This window comes from Taudactylus pleione, unplaced genomic scaffold (genome assembly GCF_031769625.1).
Source record: "Taudactylus pleione unplaced genomic scaffold, aTauple2 ptg000967l, whole genome shotgun sequence".
Taxonomy (NCBI): Eukaryota; Metazoa; Chordata; class Amphibia; order Anura; family Myobatrachidae; genus Taudactylus; species Taudactylus pleione.
The window spans coordinates 12,375,001-12,380,000 of NW_028285368.1; the positions used below are offsets into that span (position 1 = coordinate 12,375,001).

The following is a 5,000-nucleotide window of genomic DNA, read 5'->3' on the forward strand; positions in this document are numbered from 1 at the left end:
TAAAATTACCTACAGCACCTGGTATTCCCAGGTGGTCTCCCATCCAAATACTAACCAGGCCCAACACTGCATAGCGTCCAAGATCAAACAAGATTGGGCATGTTCAGTGTGGTTTGGCTGTAGGTGCTCAAACACATTAACTTTAGACCTCTTTTACTTCTTAACTCAAGTGAATTCAATGATAAGTTGAAAAATGAAATGTAAAATGTAATAGAAAAGAATGTTTTGGCTGTATAAAATTACCTACAGCTCCTGGTATTCCCAGGTGGTCTCCCATCCAAGTACTAACCAGGACCAACACTGCATAGCTTCCAAGATCAGATGAGATTGGGCATGTCCAGTGTGGTTTGGCTGTAGGTGCCCAAAACCATTAACTTTAGACCTCTATTACTTCTTAACTCAAGTAAATTCATTGATAAGTTGAAAAAATTAAATGTAAAATGTAATAGAAAAGAATGTTTTGGCAGTATAAAATTACCTACAGCACCTGGTATTCCCAGGTGTTCTCCCATCCAAATACTAACCAGGCCCAACACTGCATAGCTTCCAAAATCAAACAAGATTGGGCATGTTCAGTGTGGTTTGGCTGTAGGTGCTCAAAAACATTAACTTTAGACCTCTTTTACTTCTTAACTCAAGTAAATTCAATGATAAGTTGAAAAAATTAAATGTAAAATGTAATAGAAAAGAATGTTTTGGCTGTATAAAATTTCCTACTGCAACTGGTATTCCCAGGTGGTCTCCCATCCAAGTACAAACCAGGCCCAACACAGCAAGGCTTACAAGATCAGACGAGATTGGGCATGTCCAGTGTGGTTTAGCTGTAGGTGCTCAAAAGCATTAAATTTAGACCTCTATTACTTCTTAACTCAAGTAAATTCATTGATAAGTTGAAAAAATTAAATGTAAAATGTAATAGAAAAGAATGTTATGGCAGTATAAAATTATCTACAGCTCCTGGTATTCCCAGGTGGTCTCCCATCCAAGTACTAACCAGGCCCAACACTGCATAGTTTCCAAGATGAGATGAGATTGGGCAAGTCCAGCGTGATTTGGCTGTAGGTGCTCAAAAACATTAACTTTAGACCTCTTTTACTTCTTAACTCAAGTAAATTCATTGATAAGTTGAAAAAATTAAATGTAAAATGTAATAGAAAAGAATGTTTTGGCTGGCTAAAATTACCTACAGCACCTGGTATTCCCAGGTGGTCTCCCATCCAAGTACAAACCAGGCCCAACACAGCAAAGCTTACAAGATCAGACGAGATTGGGCATGTCCAGCGTGGTTTGGCTGTAGGTGCTCAAAAACATTAACTTTAGACCTCTTTTACTTCTTAACTCAAGTAAATTCAATGATTAGTTGAAAACTGAAATGTAAAATGTAATAGAAAAGAATGTTATGGCAGTATAAGATTACCTACAGCACCTGGCATTCCCAGGTGGTCTCCCATCCAAGTACTAACCAGGCCCAACACTGCATAGCTTTCAAGATCAGACAAGATTGGGCATGTACAGTGTGGTTTGACTGTAGGTGCTCAAAAACATTAACTTTAGACCTCTTTTACTTCTTAACGTAAGTTAATTCAATGATTAGTTGAAAAAATTAAATGTAAAATGTAATAGAAAAGAATGTTATGGCAGTATAAAATTACCTACAGCACCTGGCATTCCCAGGTGGTCTCCCATCCAAGTACTAACCAGTCCCAACACTGCATAGCTTCCAAGATCAAACAAGATTGGGCATGTCCAGTGTGGTTTGGCTGTAGGTGCTCAAAAACATTAACTTTAGACCTCTTTTACTTCTTAACTCAAGAAAATTCAATGATAAATTGAAAAAATTAAATGTAAAATGTAATAGAAAAGAATGTTTTGGCTGTATAAAATTTCCTACAGCAACTGGTATTCCCAGGTGGTCTCCCATCCAAGTACAAACCAGGCCCAACACAGCAAGGCTTACAAGATCAGACGAGATTGGGCATGTCCAGTGTGGTTTGGCTGTAGGTGCTCAAAAGCATTAAATTTACACCTCTATTACTTCTTAACTCAAGTAAATTCATTGATAAGTTGAAAAAATTAAATGTAAAATGTAATAGAAAAGAATGTTATGGCAGTATAAAATTACCTACAGCACCTGGTATTCCCAGGGGGTCTCCCATCCATGTACTAACCAGGCCCAACACTGCATAGCTTCCAAGATCAGACGAGATTGGGCATGTCCAGTGTGGTTTGACTGTAGGTGCTCAAAAACATTAACTTTAGACCTCTTTTACTTCTTAACTCAAGTAAATTCATTGATAAGTTTAAAAAATTAAATGTAAAATGTAATAGAAAAGAATGTTTTGGCTGTATAAAATTTCCTACAGCACCTGGTATTCCCAGGTGGTCTCCCATCCAAGTACAAACCAGGCCCAACACTGCATAGCTTACAAGATCAGACGAGATTGGGCATGTCCAGTGTGGTTTGGCTGTAGGTGCTCAAAAACATTAACTTTAGACCTCTTTTACTTCTTAACTCAAATAAATTCATTGATAAGTTGAAAAAAATTAATGTAAAATGTAATAGAAAAGAATGTTATGGCTATATAAAATTACCTACAGCATCTGGTATTCCCAGGTGGTCTCCCACCCAAGTACTAACCAGGCCCAACACTGCATAGCTTCCAAGATCAGATGAGATTGGGCATGTCCAGTGTGGTTTGGCTGTAGGTGCTCAAAAACATTAACTTTAGACCTCTTTTACTTCTTAACTCAAGAAAATTCAATGATAAGTTGAAATGAAATGTAAAATGTAATAGAAGAGAATGTTTTGCCAGTATAAAATTACCTACAGCTCCTGGTATTCCCAGGTGGTCTCCCATCCAAGTACTAACCAGGCCCAACACTGCATAGCTTCCAAGATCAGATGAGATTGGGCATGTCCAGTGTGGTTTGGCTGTAGGTGCCCAAAACCATTAACTTTAGACCTCTATTACTTCTTAACTCAAGTAAATTCATTGATAAGTTGAAAAAATTAAATGTAAAATGTAATAGAAAAGAATGTTTTGGCAGTATAAAATTACCTACAGCACCTGGTATTCCCAGGTGGTCTCCCATCCAAATACTAACCAGGCCCAACACTGCATAGCGTCCAAGATCAAACAAAATTGGGCATGTTCAGTGTGGTTTGGCTGTAGGTGCTCAAACACATTAACTTTAGACCTCTTTTACTTCTTAACTCAAGTAAATTCAATGATAAGTTGAAAAAATTAAATGTAAAATGTAATAGAAAAGAATATTTTGGCTGTATAAAATTTCCTACAGCAACTGGTATTCCCAGGTGGTCTCCCATCCAAGTACAAACCAGGCCCAACACAGCAAGGCTTACAAGATCAGACGAGATTGGGCATGTCCAGTGTGGTTTGGCTGTAGGTGCTCAAAAGCATTAAATTTAGACCTCTATTACTTCTTAACTCAAGTAAATTCATTGATAAGTTGAAAAAATTAAATGTAAAATGTAATAGAAAAGAATGTTATGGCAGTATAAAATTGCCTACAGCACCTGGTATTCCTAGGGTGTCTCCCATCCAAGTACTAACCAGGCCCAAGACTGCATCGCTTCCAAGATCAGATGAGATTGGGCATGTCCAGTGTGGTTTGACTGTAGGTGCTCAAAAATATTAACTTTAGACCTCTTTTACTTCTTAACTCAAGAAAATTCATTGATAAGTTGAAAAAATGTAATGTAAAATGTAATAGAAAATAATGTTATGGCTATATAAAATTACCTACAGCACCTGGTATTCCCAGGTGGTCTCCCGTCCAAGTACTAACCAGGCCCAACACTGCATAGCTTCCAAGATCAGATGAGATTGGGTATGTCCAGTGTGGTTTGGCTGTAGGAGCTCAAAAACATTAACTTTAGACCTCTTTTACTACTTAACTCAAATAAATTCATTGATAAGTTGAAAAAATTAAATGTAAAATGTAATAGAAAAGAATGTTATGGCAGTATAAAATTACCTACAGCACCTGGTATTCCCAGGTGGTCTCCCATCCAAATACTAACCAGGCCAAACACTGCATAGCTTCCAAGATCAGATGAGATTGGGCAAGTCCTGCGTGGTTTGGCTGTAGGTGCTCAAAAACATTAACTTTAGACCTATTTTACTTCTTAACTCAAGTGAATTCATTGATAAGTTGAAAAAATTAAATGTATAATGTAATAGAAAAGAATGTTTTGGCTGTTTAAAATTACATACAGCACCTGGGATTCCTGGGTGGACTCCCATCCAAGTACTAACCAGGCCCAACACTGCATAGCTTCCAAGATCAGATGAGATTGGGCATGTCCAGTGTGGTTTGGCTGCAGGTGCTCAATAACATTAACTTTAAACCTCTTTTACTTCTTAACTCAAGGAAATTCATTGATTAGTTGAAAAAATTAAATGTAAAATGTAATAGAAAAGAATGTTATGGCAGTATAAAATTACCTACAGCACCTGGTATTCACAGGTGGTCTCCCATCCAAGTACTAACCAGGCCCCACACTGCATAGGTTCCAAGATCAGACAAGATTGGGCATGTCCAGTGTGGTTTGGCTGTAGGTGCTCAAAAACATTAACTTTAGACCTCTTTTACTTCTTAACTCAAATAAATTCAATGATAAGTTGAAAAATTAAATGAGAAATGTAATAGAAAAGAATGTTATGGCAGTATAAAGTTACCTACAGCTCCTGGTATTCCGAGGTGGTCTCCCATCCAAGTACTAACCACGCCCAACACTGCATAGCTTCCAAGATCAGACGAGATTGGGCATGTCCACTGTGGTTTGGCTGTAGGTGCTCAAAAACATTAACTTTAGACTTCTTTTACTTCTTAGCTCAAGTAAATTCATTGATAAGTTGAAAAAATGTAATGTAAGATGTAATAGAAAAGAATGTTATGGCAGTATAAAATTACCTACAGCACCTGGTATTCCCAGGTGGTCTCCCGTCCAAGTACTAACCAGGCACAACACTGCA

The 5,000-nt window shown here is 37.6% G+C and overlaps 2 non-coding genes and 17 pseudogenes across 2 annotated transcripts; all 19 read right to left on the reverse strand.

Moving 5' to 3' along the window:
* Positions 1–6: 6 nt before the first annotated feature.
* On the reverse strand, positions 7–125 carry LOC148469647 (5S ribosomal RNA; annotated as a pseudogene).
* A 115-nt stretch (positions 126–240) lies between these two features.
* Positions 241–359, reverse strand: LOC148469648 (5S ribosomal RNA; annotated as a pseudogene).
* Positions 360–475: 116 nt separating this feature from the next.
* LOC148469649 (5S ribosomal RNA) lies at positions 476–594 on the reverse strand (annotated as a pseudogene).
* A 351-nt stretch (positions 595–945) lies between these two features.
* Positions 946–1,064, reverse strand: LOC148469650 (5S ribosomal RNA; annotated as a pseudogene).
* Positions 1,065–1,180: 116 nt separating this feature from the next.
* Positions 1,181–1,299, reverse strand: LOC148469651 (5S ribosomal RNA; annotated as a pseudogene).
* Positions 1,300–1,414: 115 nt separating this feature from the next.
* On the reverse strand, positions 1,415–1,533 carry LOC148469652 (5S ribosomal RNA; annotated as a pseudogene).
* Positions 1,534–1,649: 116 nt separating this feature from the next.
* Positions 1,650–1,768, reverse strand: LOC148469653 (5S ribosomal RNA; annotated as a pseudogene).
* Positions 1,769–2,119: 351 nt separating this feature from the next.
* LOC148469654 (5S ribosomal RNA) lies at positions 2,120–2,238 on the reverse strand (annotated as a pseudogene).
* Positions 2,239–2,354: 116 nt separating this feature from the next.
* On the reverse strand, positions 2,355–2,473 carry LOC148469655 (5S ribosomal RNA; annotated as a pseudogene).
* Positions 2,474–2,589: 116 nt separating this feature from the next.
* On the reverse strand, positions 2,590–2,708 carry LOC148469656 (5S ribosomal RNA; annotated as a pseudogene).
* A 113-nt stretch (positions 2,709–2,821) lies between these two features.
* On the reverse strand, positions 2,822–2,940 carry LOC148469657 (5S ribosomal RNA). The gene has a single exon (XR_015874043.1). It is a non-coding gene; the product is annotated as a 5S ribosomal RNA (ribosomal RNA).
* A 116-nt stretch (positions 2,941–3,056) lies between these two features.
* On the reverse strand, positions 3,057–3,175 carry LOC148469658 (5S ribosomal RNA; annotated as a pseudogene).
* A 351-nt stretch (positions 3,176–3,526) lies between these two features.
* Positions 3,527–3,645, reverse strand: LOC148469659 (5S ribosomal RNA; annotated as a pseudogene).
* A 116-nt stretch (positions 3,646–3,761) lies between these two features.
* On the reverse strand, positions 3,762–3,880 carry LOC148469660 (5S ribosomal RNA). Its single transcript, XR_015874176.1, has one exon. It is a non-coding gene; the product is annotated as a 5S ribosomal RNA (ribosomal RNA).
* Positions 3,881–3,996: 116 nt separating this feature from the next.
* Positions 3,997–4,115, reverse strand: LOC148469661 (5S ribosomal RNA; annotated as a pseudogene).
* Positions 4,116–4,231: 116 nt separating this feature from the next.
* On the reverse strand, positions 4,232–4,350 carry LOC148469662 (5S ribosomal RNA; annotated as a pseudogene).
* A 116-nt stretch (positions 4,351–4,466) lies between these two features.
* On the reverse strand, positions 4,467–4,585 carry LOC148469663 (5S ribosomal RNA; annotated as a pseudogene).
* Positions 4,586–4,700: 115 nt separating this feature from the next.
* LOC148469664 (5S ribosomal RNA) lies at positions 4,701–4,819 on the reverse strand (annotated as a pseudogene).
* A 116-nt stretch (positions 4,820–4,935) lies between these two features.
* LOC148469665 (5S ribosomal RNA) overlaps positions 4,936–5,000 on the reverse strand; it is a 119-nt pseudogene continuing 54 nt past the window's right edge.